This window comes from Onychostruthus taczanowskii, unplaced genomic scaffold, assembly GCF_017590055.1.
Source record: "Onychostruthus taczanowskii isolate IOZ18803 unplaced genomic scaffold, ASM1759005v1 scaffold82, whole genome shotgun sequence".
NCBI classification, from domain to species: Eukaryota; Metazoa; Chordata; class Aves; order Passeriformes; family Passeridae; genus Onychostruthus; species Onychostruthus taczanowskii.
In genome coordinates, this window is record NW_024506112.1 from 2,313,763 (window position 1) to 2,336,819 (window position 23,057).

The 23,057-nt window shown below is 40.5% G+C and overlaps 1 protein-coding gene across 2 annotated transcripts in view; it reads right to left on the reverse strand.

Annotated features, from left to right (window-relative positions):
- The window catches only part of UNC5C (unc-5 netrin receptor C), a 243,068-nt gene that overhangs the window by 87,632 nt on the left and 132,379 nt on the right, over positions 1-23,057 (reverse strand). The window lies entirely within an intron of this gene.

Sequence of the window (23,057 nt, forward strand, 5' to 3'; positions counted from 1 at the left end):
AATAGAAACTTTCAGAGGCTTCAAGGCCACATTTTCAATAGTGACTTATCACACTGCATAATCAGGTGTGTGCAACAGCCACTGCCAGCAGAGGTTGGTCCAAATAGGAAACAGTACCTTTTGTTTCAGATGAGCAATTTGAAATCTGCTGAGGGCAAAAGTCTAAACGCAAGTCCAGTCTGCACCTCTTTGTTCATAATCTGACTCTCCTGCTAAGACTGCTAATGAAGGTGCCAAGCTGTGCTTTATGTACTCTGTCAGTAGTACCTTGGTCCTATGGAGAGGATGTGGGAGCTGGGGCACGGGGCAGGGAACCTGTGAAATGGTGGCATTTCGGGCAAACACATGCTATTGACATATGGAATCTCAGCACCTCTCTGGTGCTGCTGGTAAAGAGTTAAGTCAATGAAAGTAGTCTGGAGAAGAAGAAAAAGAATCCATTGCATGGGAGGCAAGACTGAAAACACCAAACAATACTTCCCTTTCTCCCTCTTCACAAATCCTCTTTTACAACCCCTCTGCCCCTTTGCGCAGAGGAAGTCTTCCACATCAGAAAGCACCAAATTCAGCAGAGAATAACCCTCTCCCCATCTTCCTCCCCACCTGCAATCAGAGCACAGGAACATCCAAGAGGCTCTGAGCAGCAAAGCAGTGGGGGGCACCAGCTCCTGACAGACCCACCAGCAGCGAGCTGGCAGCTCTGAAGGCCTCACTCAATCTCTCCTTTCTGCCGCTGGCACAGTTATCATTATACCTCGTGACAGGTGCTGATGTTGATCAATAAAACTCCGTGGAACATCCAGCTGAAAATCCTGGCTGGCTGTCTCCTCCCTGCCAGTCTTCATGAAGATGAAATGTCAGACAGCTCCCTCCCCAAACCTGAGACCTCCTTGTGCAGGCTGTGCCTGCAATTACAAGGGGCACAACTCTCCTTCCAGATACGGCTTTTCAGAAAGTCAAGAGGGAACAGGCACAGATGAAGGAGAGAGGGGAAGAAGGTAATATGGTACCCATCCATGCAGCTGTATGAAAGTAAACTGCATGTCTTTATCAGTGATGGGAATACCTTACAGAGCAAACCATTTTGTGAACCTCCTAAACAGTTTATGAAGAGAACATATGTTCACCATTTTTGTTCTTTTTTATTTCCCACTGCCCTTCATATTAATTTAAAAATACTCCTGTCCTTTTTGGTTCTCATTTTATAAGGAATATTAGGCCTGACTCACTTCTGCATAACTCCCTGAGAGTTAATAGAAGTGAACTGGTTCAAAGATAGAAAAAAGGTCAATAAATAAGGCCTGACATTCTTCTAGCAAAGGGAAAATCTGTGACACACTATAACACTTCCATTTCCATCTCCAATTAATCATTTCCAGATACTCAAATTAAATTTAATTTTTTATCACTTTCCCATGCTTCCTTTATTTCTGCAGTTTCCTTTTCAGTCTGACCACACCAGCCTCCTTCCTCTGCAATCCTATTTCCTCTCCTAATTAGGAATTTCTTCCTTGCTCCGTTTTACTCCCTGTTTTTTTCCAAAAAGAAAGACAAGTTACAGCAAGTTAATGGGAGTCGTCATTTGGTTTCATGACAATGAAACATGTCTGAACTGAATCAAGAGGCTTTTTGGCATTCCTCACCCCCTTCCATGCACACCTCCCCTCTTCCCCTCTCCCACATGCTGCTCCATAGACATCCATGACACAGAAACATTAGAGATGAATCATTTCCCCTGAATTGCCACAGGACGTATCTTTTTCTTCTGGTCATTTAATTGCAAATCAGCAAGCAGACAGATGGAAACTAACAAAGCACACATATGTTTTATAATTAAACAAGTACTGCTTCACTAATTTCTGGTGACTGGAAGAACAAATGTATTTATTTTCACCACTAAATTTCTGTGCATTATCAAAGGCAATAATTACAATGCCTGACCAATTAACTGCACCTTATCAAAGATAACCAGAAAGTCTAAAAGGAGGGGTCAGCAAGCTGCAAAAAAGAATTTAAAAAAAAAAAAGGAGGTTTTTCAAAATTATTTTTTAATCAGCCTGGAAAATGGGTGTGGGTTTTAGCTTTTCCGCCTGAAGGTAACTGCTTATAAAGTTTAGGTATTATTTGTAGATATTCAAAGTACTGCTCAGTACATTATGATCCAGTCTCACATTTTGATTGTGGTGATAGCTTCTTCTTTCCACCAACCTGGCATCCCACAGTCAGATACATGCCTGTTTTCTTACTGCCTTCTTGCTGTGATTCTTCCTTTTTCCCCTTGAATGACAATAAAGCACAGCTTTATTTTTCCACACTCTCTCATTTCTATCAAGAGGCATCTGAACCACTCTTAAATGTTAGGGATATAGATGGAAACCATTCACAAACTGTCACACAAATAGTGCTCAAAGGCTGCCTCATCCCTGGAAACGGGCATTTAAAACCATCACTTTCAGAAAAAATTTAAGATTATAGCTATGAAATATTTTTTTTCCTTTTAAACTTGAGAATGCTCATTCAATCCCTGCCCTCATACTGCTGCTGTTAATAGCAACAATGCTGTTTTTTTATAGAGCAGTTTCTCAAGAGGAACATATAGAATATCACCATGACTGCGTTTGGCAGAAAAAATACCAGAAAAAATAGCAATCCCACTGCAAAGCTAGTCTAACTTCATTAGCACCTAGGGACCCTTGCTCCTGCTTTTCACTGCTGAAAGGCAACAGGTGGCCTAATCCACCTGTGTGAACCAGAGTGAGAAGTCATTTGGTGTTTCCTCCATCCTCCCTGCTGCAGGGAGGCAAAGCACCCCTCCTCTCTCACCCAGGCACACCAGCTGAAGGGGCAGGATGGTGGTTTACAGGTAGAGAGGGTGTGCAGCCCGGTTCCCCGGTGCTAAGCTGTGACTCTTGCTTCTCAGGATGAGAATCTTTTGAGGAGGAAGAACCTTAAATCCCCTCATGATGGCTTGAACGTCACACCAGGCACAGCTGTGTCACAGCTTAGGACAGTCAGCCAATTGAGCTGCTGATCTGGGACAGGGTTTTGAACCATCAACCTTAACACACATCTTGGAGCCAAGTCTTACATTTCATTTTTTGAATTACAGACATACGCTGTCGTGCTTTCATTGCAATGCTCGCAGCAACATGCAAGCATAGTTATAATGTTAGTGCAATTATATAGTAAAATATTCCTAAAAATCTGACACAGAAAATGCCAGTATAGGACATTTGACAGTGTTGGGATTTTTTGCAATTCTCTAGAGAACAAGACCTGGTAGCACCAGAGTAATAGAATGAATGAATCTCTGTTTTCATGAGGACAGAGTTTCTTACAACTGAATAAACACTTCCATCAGTTTATCCTGACCAGCTTTACTTAAACACAAGTCATTCCTGTCTCCATACAGAAATTAAACTCTGACTTATATTTTTCAGGGCTGATTTTGTTATCACCGTGTGGCATGTTGAGCCAATTTCTATAATTTGGAAGGGGATTGCCTCTCATGGTGTGCTCCATTGCTGCATGAGGGGATAAATCTTGCCTGAGACTTTGATCTGCATCTTCCTGATGGTTATTGCCGGTTATTTAAAATGTTCATCTCCCAATGGTGCAACAAAGCAGCAAACTTTGTAACTCTCTTATTAAACTCTCCTAAGTAGCTAGACTTTTTTTTTTCTTTTGTCTGGAGGAAAAACGCTAATTAAACCATTTGGGAGTGATCTGGAAGTGTGGATACAAACAAACACTAAAAATTCACATACTTGATTTCCAATCATTATGCCAATGTCATGTGCAGCAAGTTCCCCTCACAACTTTGATCAAACACAAACACAAGACACACATTGTTCTCCCCTGTTGTAACAAATCCCCTTCTGTGCTCAGTAACTTTGAGCTGCAAGTTTACTTCTGCAGTATGTCACATTCATCTTTATTTTCTCATAATAAAGTGTACAGCCCATCTGTTGTTATTGACTGATTTATATTAGCAAGACAAAAGACCTGATTAATGGTACTGCTAAACTGGTTCCAGTCATGAAATTCATTCATATTAAGAAAATAAATTTTTAAAAGCCACTTTAATCTATAAGGTCAATTTGGAATTTTTATTTTAGTTGCTGGCCCAAATTCAGACACACTTTTATTTGGCTTCTGTAGTATCTGACAACTATGTTTTTTAAAAGCAAAGTCAGAGTCAAATCTATAGGAGCAGGGGAAATTCCACTGAAATCAGCATTGATACAATTTGGCATGGGCTGTCACATATAGGAATTTTAGCTTAATTTTACTCCAGTTTTCTTTTAAAGTAAAACAAATCTTTGTCTAAGTCAGGAACCTTTTGATGTTAGGAAAGGTCTTTACTCTTTTCATGCATTTGCCCATAAAACTGTACATATTATAGCTCTCCATGCATAACATGTGAAAAGAGAGATTTAATGGTATATTTCCCCTTTTATGGATTAGTATCCCTGCTCTAATCTGTGGCAGGAAAATATTGTGCACCATACACCAATCTATTCATCTCTAGATCACTAGTTTTATTACTATATATGAAGCTTTAATTCTCATCAGCCTAGCATATAACTCAGTATATATCTGAACTGCGAGACTTGAACTATTATTGCTTAGATGATAATATATTGGACCATTATCTCTTCATGCGAGACCTGAAGCAAATTCTTCTCAAATGGAATTTACTTCAGAATGATTCAAGAGCAATTTAAAATGAATGGCTGCAAAGTTAATTCTATTTGCATTTGGATGCCCATCACTCGGCAAGACCATTTCCCGAGCGTTGCAAGAAAGGCAGCTGGAGTTTACTGTATGGATGGGATTTCTCTTCAGGTTTTAATGTTATGATTAAAAAGCTTTCTAGAGCAACAAGTACTGTTTACTGTGAAATTAACAGCAGGTGCTAGCTCAGCCAGACAGCTTATCAGGATGGAGGCAAGGGTTTGGATTACAGTGCACACTCTTTCAGGAAAGGAAAATTGCTCGGCTGGAAGTCCTTTAGTCACAAGGGTTTTCTATCCTTCTAGGAAGGGCATGCAGTGCCACCAAATGGGAAGCAAAAAATACTGTCTGCCATAGAGCCTGCCTCCACCTTAGAGGCCCATAACATCATGGAGTTATGCATCCAACATTAGTCCAAGTTGAATAAAAATTGGGAGAAAAAGGACTACTTATTTCTAAGAATCACTAAGGAACAGTTTCCTTACCAAAAGGCCCTCTCAACCCTGCCTCGGCCTTGAAGACCACACAAGGACAGAAAATGGGCACAGCAAAGTGTAACCTGTGCCCTGATAGTGAAAGCACATTTTCCTGCCTTGACTGGGGGAGAAGGAGAGTGGCTTTCCCATCACTTATCCTCTGTCAGCCCTACCTCTGGCTGATTGCAAGGTGAGCATGCAATAAAGCAATCACTCCTTATTCTTCAGCACCTCAGAAAGGAAAGGTGTCCTCAAAAAGCCCAGAAAGTCTGCAATTTTGCAACAGCAAAATATTTGGCCAAACTTGGAGGCTGGCATCTGCTTGGTTGAAGATGAATTCACTGGCAAGCCTTTATGTGCCTGAAGATGAGGCTTGGTTTTGTGGCAGCCCACAAACCAGATCCTTGCTGAACTTTGCTGGACCCTCCTGGGAGCCGGGTCAAGGGAATTTCTGACTCAGATTTACTGAGCACCCACAAAATTAAATGCTCTTTTCATCAGGGAAGGCAGAGTGCAGGCACTGTCTGGGAAAAGTGACAGAGAAATCGATAGGGCATGCAATGTTCATCTTTTTTGGGTGACATCAGTCCAGAAACAGAATAAATAAAGACCACAAAGAGGAATGAACTTTCTCTGCACCTGCAGCAGCTCAGAGAAGACTCTCCTAGCACATCTCAGCTTAACAACACATCCCCAGGAGGTTAAACCCAAGCTTTGCTTGTACTTAACAAAGAACATCTGCACTGAGCGGCTACATATCCATCAGAAGGATGCTGGGCAAAAGTCTCCTCTCAAACACAGGAACATCAAAGAAAAGCCAAACACATCATTTCCTCTCCTTCTGTACCCCTAAGAAAAAAAAAAAAAAAAAAAAAAAAAAAAAAAAAAAAAAAAAAAAAAGCAACTTTCACAGCAGCACAGGAATCAATAGTTGATCCATGGTCAGCCACATCCACAACCTGATGCCCAGATAATAGCCATCTCAGACACCTAAAATACTGGATTATTGGCTCAACTAAAGAATCCAGGAAGGGGGTTTCTGATATTTGACTCAGTCCTATTCTACAGACCATCCTGGATAAAGAAGCCATACCTAAAACAGTAATTGTGCTTGTTATGCCACCATACTCTGGCTACCCTTTCTCAGGAAGCTGTGAGGAGCTGAAGGGAAGAAGGAGACACCCTGCTTTCCCTTTTAACAGCTCTGCACAGTCTGCCATTACACTGGGGGACTGTTAAGGCTGGGTGCTGCAGCTCAAGAGCAGGGACATTTCACAGTCAAATAAAGCAGCCAACTGAGTGGCTGCTGGTGCTCCCCTCCAGCAGCCCTGTGTGGAGTGGAGCCTTCTCCTTTTTTGCACTTCTCTCTGTGCTCCTATTTCATGTGAATGCTGCGTGCCCAAATATAAAGCTGAGGGCAGAGAAAGATGAAAGGATAAATGGTTATCACTCAGCCACAGACCATGTGGGCACTGTGCAACTGTGTTGCCTACAGCAACCAGTGTGTGTTCTCCATCTCCCCTGCTCTGATAGTGACATCTCCTTCTCTCAGCCCAGTGCTTGGAGAACATCTTGCCTGGTTTACCCTGCTGTTAATCAACAACTAATTCTAGTGGAGTCAAATACTATTTGCATCAGAGTAAGGAAAAGGATAATCACATCTAGATGAGGAAAACACTGTACCACCTTTATAAAGAGTTTTGCAAGTTATATCTTACCATTGGGGAAAAAGGCACCTTCCCCCAGTTTGTTTAATTCATGATTATGATTAAAGTTTCTGGTTCTCTTGAATCTTTAACATCAACCAGATGAGAGGAACATTGAAAACAAAACTGTCAGTGCTCTGTAACAGAGGGAATTTTTTTATACACCCCACTGCTAATTCAAGACAATACCTGCAGGCATATACGTAGACATGACATTTAAGGTTCTGTATCCAGAACATTACCATGGCCTGGAGACAAACTCTGTCAGACTACCAGCTGCTTCCTAAATATGCACGAGATGGTGGAGGTACTCATTAACATTGGACTTAGCCTAGGAAAATGCCAGGAGAGGGTATGGTTTCATGCAAGGCAACTGAAAATACTTTCTGTCGCATATGAAGAGCACCAAGCTGTTCTTTGAGCAACAAGTTTTATGAGACTTGTTGTCAGTGTAGGAAACTTAATGCAACAATCTGGAAGCTCTACTTTCAACGAGTCTGCCTAACCATATATATAGATGAAAAAGGCTAGAGGGAAATCAGGGAGTGAGGCTGACTTATGAGCACTGAGAGCACGAAATGTAAAGTGAAGAGGCAAAGGCCCTGTTTCTTTGCCACCCTGCCCTGAGTACAGCAGCCACATCCCTCTTTGCAAAATATTAATTACTTCTAATGGAAACTCATTGTGCTTGTACAGAGCTACTGGGTAAGGTTGGCTCAGTTACTGTGCCATGGCTCTCAACAGTACAGCACTTGAAAATAAAATGCTTGACAAACAGCAGATGACATCAGTAATATTTCAAGGGGAAGTGGTTGAGTTACCATCCCTGGAGATATTTAAAAGTTGTATAGATGTGGCACTTAGTGACATGGCCTAGTGGTGGATTTGGCAGTGCTAGGTTAACAGCTGGACTGCCTGATCTTAGAGGTCTTTCTGACTTAAACATACATCCACGAATGTATGATTTGTTTAAAGCTGATAAAATACTCATGCTTTTAAAAAAAAAAAAAAAAAAAGTTACAGACTATCTCCAAAACTTTGTCTCCTTACTCTGTCACGCAACAAACTCACAGGGTAACACGCAAGTGTTACTTTGCCAAGCATTCACACCATACTGTAACTGTGAGCTACAGGCATCCAGTTGGAAAATTAACATAGCTCCCGTTGGATATGGTTGTGCTGCCAGAGTTCAAGCCTATTAGTGCTAGTTGTGTCTTCTCTGATACAGATACAGCATATGAACAGCAGAGTAACTTAAGTGTCAGCCCATGAGGTTTTGTGTCCTCCCTCTTGAGCATTTTTCATTTTGGATTCTAGATTGTGATGGGTCTGTGTGATGGCATGGGATCCCCTCCTAAACACCTGAAAAGCAAAGTCTAATTGGAGACATTCTGCCCCAGCTGCCATTAATGGTCATAATGGTTGACACAAGGTCAAAAATTATGAAACCTCTGAGGAGCATCATTTCCTCTTCAGTGTTAGGCTTCACTTCCCTTTGACACATTAGTCCTGAAGCAGCTCCAGGCTCTTGACCCCTTCTTTAACCCTGATAACTAATTAAAGATGGACAAGGCTTAGGCTAAAATACTTTTTGTTAAACCTATTCATTCTCAAGTCCCCTTCAGGCATTCTTTGTCACACAGGACAGAGCCTGCCATATTTACATGAACATGAAAGAAGGTGCCTATTACAATAGCACAAAAAAATCTCCTTTTACAAGACCTGACAATCTTTGTGGTTAGATGGTAGAATGAATTTTACAGCACATAAAATGTATTCTCAACACATACTGGAAACAAGTTTCCTGGGTATAATCCAATGCATACAATTGAGGAAAAATCCAAGGATAATTAACTCTGCACACATTTTTAGAATTAGAAGTTTGGACTCAGGTCCTTTATCTGACTGCTATGTCAACAGTCTGAACACAGTGTCCCAAAAATGATAACCAAATGAAAAATTGATCCCCCCTTTTCTCACGCTCTTAAGGCTCTATCACATACTGGAAAGAAAGACAGAGCTCAGGCCAGAGTCACCAGCTGCAGCAAATGGATTTTAGGGCCAGTGGTAAATCACATTACACAAGCCAAGTTTGTTTAATAGAGGAAAGCATACTGCTACCTTGAGTGAGGATCTGTAACTGAATGTGGCACTTTACAAATACTTTCTCTGCTTTTTATGTTGTTTCATATTAATAATTAAGCTTGCTTCTTGCCTCAGTATGTTGGGGTTAAAATGTCAACCTTTTGCTTCTAGCAAGAATGGTTATTTTTACCCTTACTTTTCCAATTATTAAAACTGCAGCAGAGCTTTACTCCCTGTTTTGTAACACTTTCAATGAAAGCATTTTTGTCTCATTGAAAAGTGACGATCCAACATCTCCTGATTAACAAAACTGAGGTCTAATGGGATGTCATAGATCCTAATTTCATGAGATATCTGAAGTGTATAGTTAATTTAGATATCGGTGTCACTGCATCTCAGAAAAACACGGGACACTTGATTATACCTAAAATAATAGCTCAGTTGCATGGCCACGCGGTTAAGGCATTGGGCTAAGACCCAGGGGATACTCTTCTGTAACCTTGGGGGAATCTAATCTGCCAGGTTCAGGGTCCTATCTGCAAAATGGATGTAGGAGCTTAATAGGTAGCACTCTTTGTTCACTACCTTCAAACAGAGCAAACAGCTCTGTACTCAGATGCTTTCTCCAGAACTTCTCCCAAATGCATGCCAGTATCATTTGCTAAACAGCCAGCAGTTAGAGAAAGGATCCCAAACAAATCTGTGTTTATAAAATGGCTAGGGAACAAAAACAGTCTATGCTGGAGCTGATGTGAGGTTTGCCACTGGTCTCCCTTTTTATCAGTGGAGCAGCCTGGCCTTGGGTGCTCTGTAGGGCTCTCTCCATGGGCTAGGGGAATACTGCTGTCCCGAGACAAACATTAATCCTAATGAATATCTACATACTCACTACTTCTTCTCATGGTTCTTAATGAAATTATTATTTGCCTGGTGCTGGTTACCTAATTTCATCCACAGCAAATTTTTCAAGAACCATAAATTATTTTGTATGAGGCTGATTTATCCCAGCAGAAGTCTAAATTGAATTAGAAATCCATTAGCTGAATTCTAAGCAGGAGTTTCTGGGGGGAAGGGGAAAGGAAGCGGGGGGTGGGGGGGGAACTTGGGAATCTGAACACCAGATGTGGAAAAGGGGAAAAATCCTTGAAAGAAGTAGAAAGAGAATAGAAAACATAAATATCTTCTTATTGAATTAAACACCTAGGTATTTATAGAGCCAGATGGAAAAGCACAGATTATTGCCTAGGATCAGAAATATGACTCAGACATTTATTTATTTATTTTGACTAGCAATTGGTTTTGTAAGTAGATGAGATTTTGTAAGCAGATGAAAAACTCTGTTCCACTTGAATATTATCATTTCCATCATGAAAATACCAACAGATTGTGTGTGCTATATATACTAATAAAGCTAATAACGAGCTGTTCAATCAAATCTTAACACAAAACAATCAAAGGCATTCCTCCCTCTGAGGAAAAAATGAAAGCAAAAAATGTTTATTTGCTTTGGAAACATACAGGATGATTTCATCAGCTATCGTCATTCAGAGCCTGCTTATTTGAGGAGACACATGAACAGTGTATCTCATTGAGCAGATGTTTATTTCCAGGTTAACATATCCTCTCCTCTTGCCATCAGCAGACATAGCAAAGGAAGGATGATGGAAGGTGAATGCTGGAAGTTTCTTGATACTAACACCCACCCTATCCTTTCCTAAAGCTGGAAACTATGATGGACAAGGCCCACAGAGGAAAACTGCACAACAGTCCCTCTCATATGACTTACAGAAGCAGTCTGCATCCACACAGTTCTTTCAGAAATTGGTTACAGACAGGAAATCTTCCCCTGCAGTAACTAATTTCATTCACACCCCTTAAGTCCTGCTGATTTCACAAACTCTCTAACAATTAAAAGCAATAAAAATCTTACTATTCACAGCAAAGCCTGAGACAGCAATCTCCTGGCTTTGGTTTGCCTCCAACTCAACCTTTAGCTCAAGTGTCTGAAAGCTATCACCCTTTCCAGCATCAGGAGCACCCAGGACAGCTCAAACAGAAGTTGTTGAGACCAGAGAGCAAATGTGCAGTGCATGTGGGAAGCTCTGACGTGTGCCATAAGACTTCTGACTCCCAGGAGGCAGAACTCCAGCACCAGCAAAATGCATGGTCACCCTTCCCACCACCACCCTAGCCTTTGCCTCCATATCTTTTCAAGCTTACTCTGTGAACCCTAACAAGAAAAATGAGGGGGGGAAAAAAAAAAAAGAAAAAGAAGTCTTCTGAATATTCAGTAATCAAAGCTATGACTGGAAATTATAGCTAAAGTAGAGAAATGCCCAGAAAATGCTGAGAACTGATCCAGCCCTGAAGTTCTATGGAAAGACAGAGTGAATGTTCAGAGACCAGCAGCTAAAGTTTAACCCCTGAATCTATGGATCACACACTGACTTGCATCCCTCCCTTATCTGTTTAGTTCCTTGTCTGCTAGGATGTCTGCATTTAATGTAAGGTTCCTACTGGAACTGCTAGCTTCTGATAACATGATGTCAACAGAAAATGCCACTAGAAGCGGGGCTTCAGATCCTGCAAAACAAAAGTCTTGCTACCAAGTTACACTGCATTTCTCAACAGGGCTGTGAATTGGTTAGGATGAAATCAGAAACACTCTGCAACTCACACCACAGGTCAGATAATAATAGTATTGTGTTTCAGCAGCTGAAAGTACACAGCAGAAACAGAGGGAAAGGGCAGCTCGGAGTGCCTCTGGCTCAAGAGCCTCTAGCAGCAGGGATAAGAAACACAGAGACATTCACCACTGTCTTGCAGGTGCCACAGGAGATAGCAGTGCACAGCATGCAGGACAAGAGCATTTAGCCAAACTGGCCCTTACATGTGCATTTCCTGCATTGGGGCACAGGGGCATTTATACTTGTTGTTGACTCCCTTGTGTCTAACAAAAGTGGTTTCATTCAGTAATGGTGCAGATTATTCCAAGAAATTGCATTTGTCTGTATTGCAGTCTAGTCCAAAGACTAAATTTCTGAAGTCTCAACTCCCTCAGCACAAGTGTGCTGTGTGTGCTAGAGCTTTGGCCCTAACAAGAAGCAAATAGATTCCTTTGGTTTTGATTTTTAAAACACAGATCTACACTCAAAAAGATAGAGCAGCAGTGTTAATGAATGAATCTAAACCATAAAGAAACACTGGAGAGGAATAACAGAAATGCAATTAAGTTGGAAGCTTTGCTGGGCATGTTTTGTGTTGCCATATCATATTTATTTATTCAGCACTCCTCAGCAAGTCAGCTCAAAGCTAGGGAGCAATGAATCAGTACTCTAATCTCCCTCCCCATCGTCCCCAGCCTTTGTGAGGAAACTGATATCCAGCCCCAGCTGAATCTGTCGAGTTCTAATCATAAACACCATCACTACAGAAACACAGACCTAAGCTATCTGACTGACTGGAGTACAAGACATATGTATTTCAATTCCACTTTCGTTTTCTCATTTCTTCCTTCATCCCTTTTCTTAGGTTTTCTGTCACGTCTTTTCTCACCCCATTTTTATCTTCTTTCTTGCCTCTAGGTTCTCTTCTTTTTTTCTTTTTTTTTTTTTCTTTTTTAATCCACATCCCTACCCCTCCTTTTTTTTTTTTTTTTCCCCTTCCCCCAAGTAAAGCAAACGTGAGTGGTCAGGACTCTCCTTATGTTGTTATAAATGGATAAAGATTAACGGCCAACAAGTGTAGACTGAATGAAGTGCTGATCCTGCTTTATTTTGGTGTCTAACCAGAGACAACAGTTTAAAGTGGTTCTCCAGTTAGTTTAAACAGCTTTTTCTGCTCTTCATTTGGCAAAATTGTCTTGAATAGCAAAAGTTCATTTTGTAGTTAGGTAGCCTCATCCAGCAGGTTACAAATTTGTGACCAGGAAACTGCAGTAGTATTACATCAAGCACATCTAAATGTATAGTAGAAGGTCACATACTGTGCTTGCACTAGGCTTAGGGCAGAAAGGATCGAAAACATATAAAATCAATTGTTAGCCATAGTAAGTGGAGGTTTTCACCAAAAAGGTAATTTGCAGTGGTTCCATTTCATTCTCCAAGCCACATTTCCTTTTAAGTGGCAAAATTACAGCACATAAGCAAATTAATATCTAAAATAAAACAGCAGCTGTGCATTTGGGTAGCAATTGTATGGAAGGAACCTCAGAAGCTCATTAGTAATACTTAAAGCAAGGGGTGTGTTTTGGTTGGCTTCCCACTGTACTCAGTGCTGGTGCCAAAACACATTATAGTACAGCTGAAAACACGTATTGTATGAGCAAGACTGTCAGCATTTTGCTCACTCACACACTCAGTTACACACACACAGAGCTGAAAACAGGTATTTTCTGAGCGAGACTGTCAGCATTTTGCCTCAGGAAACTGGGCTGTAACTTTCTGTTAATGAAAGAAATCTCTATAAGCTGAGTTGCTTCTTTCCCAAGCCTACTTCTGCTGTAACTACTCCTGGGAAACATGTAGTAAACTGTCACTCTCCTGACACTAAACAGAGCACAGCACTTCCCACCACTGTAAATTAACCTGAATTTGCCTCCCTCCTTCAAAAAATGCCCAACTGTTGCATTAATCTCTGCCAATATGCAGAACTCAGAGAGCTCTGCACAATTTACTTACAGCAGAGCCTGGTTTCTAAATGAATCGTTGTCTCATGCAGGAGAGTTTATGCTCTGTCCAGGTGACCATAAACTCAAACAGATTGGAAGTCAACTAGGAAAAGACTCTTTTACACAAAAGCCAGAGAGTAAATAGGCCAAGGTACTGGGGACACACTCGAATGCTTCAGAGACAGCAAATTCCCGGCCTATTTTTCCATCACCACACACATGTCAGCTTCTTTCAAGTTCTGTGGATCTCCAGCACAGCACCTCTCAAACCTATGACCTGCAGGCTTGGAAAAGAGATACCCTGTGCCATCCCAAACATCTCTGTACTTGCTACGACCATGACCATTGCCTGTCCATGGGGACTGCAGCACCTCCTTGCTTCATACTGCCACAGCCTGCAACTCCCAGGAGGAAAACACCTCAAGAACTTGCTTAATGTATGCAAAGGTGATCTTGGGTGCAGAAGGAGAGGAGACTGAGTAGCAGCAAGAGCAGAGAACAAGTTGCTGTACATGACAGTTCATTTCTGGATAGCTGAGAAGATTAATGCCTTCACCTGCTGCTCGTGCATTACTGTCCCCAGCCATGCAGAGATGAAATGCTGTCATGTACCGCAACTTGCTCTTCACTGCTCAAGCGGAGAGAGCTCATGCAGTGACTGCTCTCCTGAACCCCAAAGCACGGCAGAGAATGTTTAATTAAGGGAAGCATAAATATGAAGCATTTAAATAATGTACTGTAAATGCTTCACCCCCGAACACCTGGAGGAAAAGTGTGAAAATTGATGATGCTATCAACTACCTTAGCACAGATCACAGGAGTCAGCTATGAAATAAGTCTTCTCTTTGTTAAATGAATACTATCAAAGAATATTGTTCTAATCTTTCTTCCTATTTGTCCCACTTTCCCTGATTTTATTACTGCTCTTATCTGCCATTTGTTATATCTCCTACAAACCTGAAAATAACAGTTTGTCAGGTACTTTAAAAATTAAATTTTTATTTGTAGCATGAAGTAAATACTAGAGGAATTGCTAGACAAATTGCTTCAATCCCAAAATGAACACAGCTGAGTTCTGCAAGTGCACAGTAAACCTGCTCACCTGGCAGAAAACCTATCTACTTCCTTGTCAGCAGTGGTCTCACACATCTTGAAGACAATTTTTTTTTTTTTTTTCACAGCATGGAGACCCTGTCAGACAGAACTGATTGAATCAGGAGCCAAGCCCACCTTTCAGAAATCTCAGTCTAGTCTTCACTCTTATAAATTAGCCCTTAGACATCACTTAGACAAACTTTTCTGGGTTGTCACATTGAGTTGAGATTTTTCTCATAGCCTTGGGATTTTAGCATCAATTATTCCTTAAAAGCAGTTAGTCCAGCATTGCTAGACTGCTTTGAAAGACCAAACTTTATGTCTGAAGCATTCTAACTCCTGGTCTCTCTGCTGAGGCTACAAATGGAGACCAGTCTAGATGCTGAGACTCATGGAATAGAAAGGAGTTCATCAGAAAGCCAGTAAGAGCACAAATTAAGGTCAAAACTCTCAGGTATCATTGAAATTCATAATAAGTAATGTCAGACAAGAAATAAACCAAAAAATTAAACTATACTGCTGTCTGTACCTCTTCCAAACAGGTCTTTTCCAGTTGGTTGTTTTCACCTACATTCTTGAAGTCAGAATACACCTCAGACTATAACTCTGAACTTAATAAATATCTGGCAACTAAGTTCATAAAACTACCTGAGCATCTAGATCCCAGTGCATATACACTGACTTCCTCTGCTGATAAACTACTTCAGGATACACAAAATTTTGATTTGCACATCAACATCATTGCAGTTCCCAGTTCAGAAGAGCTTCCACCTGTTCCTGCAGCCAGAACACTCACATTACAGCTTAGACAGTTTGGGGAGGGACTAAGTATATACAGGCAGTATAGATACATTCACACACTTATAGATAGAGATGCTTTTGTTTAGGAAAAAAAAACTGTTTCCTTCAAAAAAATAAATCTTGCACTAAAATGGGCATTCTTGAGCTTGTATTTGTAAGTCTTGCAGCTGCTTCCACTAATGTCATGTGAAAACTATTGCCTCCATCAAGCTTAGCATTGATCCCATTATTTGGTCCAATTTTCTCAAATTACTTCTAGCCTTATTGTCTCATCAGCTATATTCACTCATTTCTCTGCTACAGGATTCTCTTATTTCTGGCATGATTCAGGTGTCAACTGCTCAGATATATATATAACATTAAGCCTTCTACACTCTGTAAATACCCCTGTTTAGCTACCCTAGCAATCTTACAGAGTCAGTGCAGAAGGCAAAGCATTCTAATTCAGAAACACCCATATGCATCTTGTTATGTCGTGGACCGAGTAAATAAAATCCTTGTCATCTGTTGTGGGTTTTGCCATTTCTATGAACAAAATTTGCAGCATCTTCCATTTCCTCTAGAGGGATAACACAGGTGCAACCACATCTTGGGACCTTTGAAGGCACAAGCCAAGAGATTTTATGCTTTTTAGGCCACTCCATTCATGTACTCCTTTGCGTAAAAACTCCAAGTACCACAACAGGGTAAATGTAAACTAAAGAAGCCATCAGATGGCTAACAGCTCTTCTGCCAAATCCATCTGCCTGAACTTGATCCTTGTTAGGAATAACACATCGTTGTAATTATTTACTGTATAGAATTCCTCCCCATATTCAATTTTCTGACCATGATTCTCCACAGAAAAAGTGACCCAATTGAATTTAGAAAAAAAGAAAAAGAGAGAGAGGGAATTTGAAAGCTGGAGAAAATTAGCATGCAATAAGCCATTTCTTCCTGTCAATTTTCTCATCTCCTTTTATTAACAGATTTGTTTTTGAAGCAATTATACACGTGCAATCCATTTGTGGCATCTTTTTGCTTGCCTCCTGACATAACCATTATTAGGGCTGTCACAACTGATCGGCTGACAGCTAGATAGAGGCAGTTCTGCAGTGTCCTGGTACTGCCAGTCAATACCAGCTGAATAATAACAACACAGCCAGAGAGCTCCTATTATTTTTCTTTACAGTGGCTGTGCTGAGAACGATTCCTGCAGAATTTTGACAGAAGCATGGAACAGTGAGGATGGTCTTCACATGCTCCCAGAATCATGTGACAGGTGTAGATGCTGCTATTTCACACACCCTCACAAGCAGGTGCCCACCGTGAGTGGTGCTGAGCTCTCATAATGGCCCATTAAAGCCTGACCAGTACTTGGTGCGCTTCAGAAATGATTCAGGCAAATTCTCACCTACCTATGGTGCTCTGGTCCTGTCACTCCAGAGCAAGCCGAGTATGCCCTGAGGTTTACAAAACTAAATGCAGCCCAGCTGCCTGGATGGATTTCCCCCCTGGTGAAGAGGAAAAATTGGTGAAGCTGTCTATTAATATGAAGAACCTGTGAGAGCGGGGCCAAGAGTGCCAGCACTATTTCTTCCATCATACATCACTACAGAACATTTGATTATCATTGCTGTAAAGCACACTGTGTGCTGACTGTACCAATTTTGTCAGGAAATTTGCAGGCACGCTGTATTACAGCTACCAACAGCTGTGTCCCACGCTGCAGTGACAACTCAATTCTCTGTGCAAGACAAGCAAGTCATGTGGGAGGCAAGACTTTGCACTGCATTGGCATTCCCTGTGCTCTCAACATCCTTGGTGAGGACAACACGAGACATGCTCCTGCCAGGTGTGGAAAGGAAGATTTACATTTCACGTGGGAAATAAGTCCAGCCCAATGCAACATAAACCCAGTGGCAAAATCCTGAGGGGGAGGGAGCTGTGTGACAGATGTGTACACAGGGCTTAAAAAGTCAATCCCAGCTGTTCTACAGACAACTTGAATAAACACAGGCAAGCCATTCAGTCTGTATGATCATAGCAATAATCTTTATTCTTTCCACCCTTATTTTACCCTTTAATATTTTCAAGTACTGAAGGGACAAAGATGACTTTTCACTGGGTTCATGCTGCATCTAGAAGAGATCAGCCCTAAACTTAAAGCCCTGGCTACACAACTACAAGAGTCTTCCCAAAACCGCTTTTAGACACAGATGCAACTAAATATTTACACTTCTGGCAGAAAGACACTTGACCTTTCACTGATAATGACTTTGATCAAAGAACCATTTTTCTCTGAGACAATGCAAAAAAACTGATTAATATATGGGTTTATTTTAAAATGAACCCTTGAAGAAATTTGGCCTGTGGGTGTCAGACCATTATTATGTCGTTATCAAATAAAATGGATGCATTATGCTTCCCTTTGAGTTTAATCTGGGTCTACAACACAATTTGAATTGTATTTGCAGGCAGTATTTATGTATTTATGGCTTGGATAACAAAAGTGATGAAGAAGTGACAGGTTTCCCTCCAGTACATTTTATGCCAGTCCACCTTGGATTCTGGATATTTAGCTTCCATTGCAATCTGCAGTACTGGATCTTCAAAAGTATTCCTACCAGTGGCACCCAAGATAAATACAAGCTGTGGTGTGTCTAGATACTAGCCATAAATAGCCAGAGACTCACTGAAATAACACACAGAAGCTGGGCACATGGAAAGGAAGGAAACCTTTTAGCATTTTCCAGTGATTCTTTTTTAATTTTGAGTTTGTTTTTTTTTTTCTCAGCATGAGCTCATGATTGTACCATAGAGAATTTAATGTAGAATTGCCATATTACCACATACCTATAATTGCTCTGAAAGGGACAAAACTAATAATTTCTGCACTGTTAGGTGGTGATTTTGAGAGTATTCATCCCCTTTATTTACAACAGAACTAAGACTACAGTTAATTTCTGAAAAAGACAAATTTGCTTTTTTGAAAAAAAAAGAAGGCAATAGTCAGATAGAGGAAGGGCATCATAGCACAGCTCTGCCACAGCTCTCTTGATACCAAGGGAAGATGTCAGAAGTCTGGAAAAAAGAAGAGCAGGCATTTACAGCTGTGAGGTGGGAGGCCCTGGCAGAAGAAGGGGAAAACACAGAGAATGGGAGCACAGGTGCACATTGGAACCTGTGTGTTTCCAGGGGAAGTCTAGAAACATGGAAATGTAACATAATCACACAGTCACAGAAGAGAAAAATCTAGAACTGCCCTTCAAGATCAGCTTAATTTAATCCAGGACCAGGAAGGTTAAATGTTTCACTTGTAATTATAGGGTTGTTAACCAAAGGTAGTGAGTATTAAGCATGTTTAGATAGTGAGCACTTCCCTACCTTGACAAGCATGGATGACTGAACTGAAATCTGCATACTCTGCATTTATAAACCTTGATTAGGGATAATTGTACTGGTTTTCAATCCAAATGAGAGACAGCTACATGTGCAATTTTGAAACAGCCTTTTCCTCCTGCAAGTGGTACTTCATGAAAAATAATACAAGTCCTATTCCAAAATATTTTTACACAATCTGGAGCATCCTTACTGACTTCCTTTGATGTTCTCAAAGGGCTCCTACTCCTCCAGCAGAAAAAGGCCAACAACCCAACTCTTGGCTCCTGAAACCAATGCCTTGTACAAACAGATGAGCTATTCCAGTGTGTCAGAATAATCTGTCCTTCAGTCTGCTGGGACTGAGGCATTTGGGCCAACACACTGAATGTACAAGGACATGAGAGTATTCCGTACTCAGGCACACAGGTACACAATTAATCTTCCCAGTAGAAGGCAACCTTCACATCCTTTGCCTGTGCAACACTATGCAGACCTGGTACAACCAGTTGGGATTTCCAATAAAACAGTCATTTCAGTAAAAATAAATAAAAGTGGGTTTTCAAATCCTGTTGTTGAAGGAGTCAAGAATACAGAAACATCAGTTTTCTCTTGGTTCCAGGTGTCTCTGGGCTCTGGACTAAAGAGCAGCTGGAGACTGCTAGCAAAGGATGTCAACCGTGGGGTTGTGTGGAAGCATGAAATCCTGGAAAGTCAAAACACCACTTTTTGTCCTACACCTGCAGCATGAGCACCATTTTAGTTCTGCCATTGCAATGCAGCCTGGATAAACAAGAAGAGCCATTCTCTGCCTAGTTATCCATGAGGTCATGGCAGACCAGGACCAAAGCTCTTTCTGATGGGCAGTGTGTATCTCTATAGCATAGTTTTTGTGTAACAGCAGTGAATGAGATTGAATATATAATAAAGTTACACTTTTTGCAAAGAGAACTGCAGAATTGAGCAGGCAGAAGAAAAAAATTTCCTAACCATTTTCTTTGCTGGACAAATTGGTAGTCTATCAAGAATAAAATTAAAACTTCAATAAACTATCCATGCCTGAAATTCCTCTATCAAACAATACCTCTGAAAGTATATAATATGAGCACTAAGCTACTTTTCTCATCAAAGAAACAAGTGCATGAAAGCATGAGTCTTTGAAACTAAGAAAAAGTGACTACCTGCTGTGCCTCCATACAAAAATACTTGAGTTTTTCTCCTGCCACTCAAAAAGTATTTTTGCTTATTATATTAATTTATTCTAAGAGTTAGATTTTATCAAAATGTTAAGAGATGAAACTCTAGGTTTTCAAAGCAACACATTAAATAGACATTATCCTCACAATCCCTTACAGCCTACAGCATTGGACAACATTTAGGAGAGACTTGTTTCTAAGATCTTGCTATTCTCCCCTGTTTTACTCAGTCTCTCTGTCTCTCTTGCCATTATTTAGATGCAATGATTGCTTTGGAATCAGGATGAATAAAGGGCCCTTGCCAGAACCTTGTCTGAGCCATATTAAAAATGCTCCTTCATTCCTCAGTCTGCCAATAGTTGAGTTCCTCACCTGTTCCAAATCAATACTACAATATAGATTGTACAAACTTAGCTATTGACCATGTGAGACTTCTATTTTACAGTGAAAAATTGAGCAGAGCTTAAGAACAATCACATTAAAAAAAAGAGGAGTTGAAAACAAACAGATGACAAACCAAGCCTCTCAGGCTAAAAACATTCCCTACATATTTTAATAAAATCTGTTGAATTCCCATCTCTTACATCTCAGAGCCTACCTGTGACTGAGTCATAAGTCAAAAGATAATTTGATATCAAGAATAAACAGGAGTAAGCACAGGCTAGATGTGTTCACTAATTCTCAGGTCTTGTTATTTTTACGCGTGTTTATGAAACATGTGTTAGATGTAAGTCAGCCCTTTTCTATTTAGAAAATTGCTAGACACTCTTTGGCTGAGATTTTTTTAGATTAAAAATAGGGTGTGTTTAAGATAGTCAACAATTTCCCATGAGAGCCTCTGTCATCACTTGTACCCCCACTAACATCCCTCCCTGTGTCCTCTCATGGTTGGATCGCAGTAGTCAGAGAGACACATCTGCAGGATTTTGATCTGAAACTTGCAGAGTACTATTGACTTCATATAGGAAAACACCCTCAGTTAATGTTCTATCATTTCCCTGTTATTGTGCTATTCCAAATCTAAAGAAAGGGACAAGTCTTCAGCTGTTTCAAGGGACACTTCAGTCACAATCAGAGGAGCAAAACTTTTCAATCAAAAACTTTTCTTCAACCAGCTGAAGATCTTGTCCCAAGAGGAGTATGGGTAAAACACCTGCAATCTTGCCACAGTAATGAGGCAAGAAATCACATGTTTTTAGGGTGAGGACAACATTTGTGAAAGAACTATGACAAGAAATCATTTCCAGCTTTGTTCTGTAGCAAAACATCTGCTTAGTTCCATGTGTTAAGACATGAAATGCATAAAATAAACACTATAGAAAACACGCTTACCTTTGCACACACAGACACAAACATTTGTACTTTTGTTGCCGGCTTGCTTAAACACTTTTTAAAATTGATCTGTTTTCTGCCAACCTCTGCTTGCTATCTATTGAGCAGTAGTATGCTACCTGCTACAGCTATTTCCTAAATCCTGGAGCAGTCCAACCCAACAATCACATAAAACTTTCGCCACTTCGTGCCTGTTGTTTGATGCTAATTTCTTTGTGCTTACTAAGAGAAATTGCTATTGACTGCTTTCATTAGGAAACTATTGACCCTTATCCACTGGCACATCCTGGAGAAGAAATTCACTAAATGTGCCCATATTTCATTCTCTGAACATCAAGGTAGGAGAGCCATGCTGAAGGATACGGTTTATTTAATCCAAAATTAAAATTTTATAGGCTACATTACCTAAAGTAAATTGCTTAATACATTCAGTTGAACAGCTGCTTTCTAAGTGTTTGGCTTCCATGTTTTCAAAGCCTAAATTAAGCTAAACAATAGAAGACTGTAGACTTCCAGGAGATGAACTATGCTATACCTATGCTTAAGAGGCAGAATTTAGATTCAGCAAAGCAGTGATATTCAATGCATTCCTTTAAGGCAGTACAAGACCACAGTCTTTTGAGTTTAATTTTGCTTTAGTAGTAGCATTACCAATATATATTTTACATATTTATGAACTCTACAGCAAAGAAAAGTAATGACTTGGCTACACTCACATTTGCCAGCAATAATACAGAAAACCATCAGAATACGGAGATCCAGTGCACCCTAAAGATTTTGGAAGCTGGAGCCAACTTCAGTTCATTACTGTTGCTTCCAAGACAAATAATCTTGCCATTGCAGAGCCATTTGGCCACAGTGAGGCAATCCAGCCAGATTTCTCTGGGCATAACATTATCCTACTTGTGCACAGAGCAACTTGGAACATGTGCTGTGTGGAATACATGTAAAAAAATGCCCAGTCCAGGCCCTTTATTTTATGGGACAAAGACTCTGACTGGGAGACCACTCCAACCCCTGAAGGGCACCAATGGAAGGTAACAGTTCTGGGCTTTACATGATATTTCAGGCTTAATTTTGGCAAATACAGAGTACTACTTCAGGACAGAGCAACATTGCCATAGAAACAACCAGGTTCATTTGCATCCCTGCCATCAATAACCTCTGCAAAACCCCTTCAAGCCAATAATGAAGGGATACAACATCAAACTCACTAATAAATGCCAATGGCACATGACATCTGCTAAACCTTTACAACCAAACCCAAATGTAATTTCCAGAACTGTGTCAAAGATTTATTTGTCATAATTTTGAGCATTGACCTTCTTTCTGCTAACTGATCTATCTCCCTGAACACAAGCCAGGGCAGAAGCCAAGAATGCCCATTCTAAGACGCTAGGCCACTTCCATCAGCTGCTCTGATAGATTAATTTATCCCTCTTTTAAACAAATGTAGAAGTGAAGACTAGGAGAACACTATGTGTGGAGTAGAAAGCCATGCCATAAAACCTGAGAGGCATAGGAGAATTTATTACACCTTTCACGAACTTCTTTGGAATCTGTCTCCTTCAACATCCATCCCTTTAAGAATTCTGATATT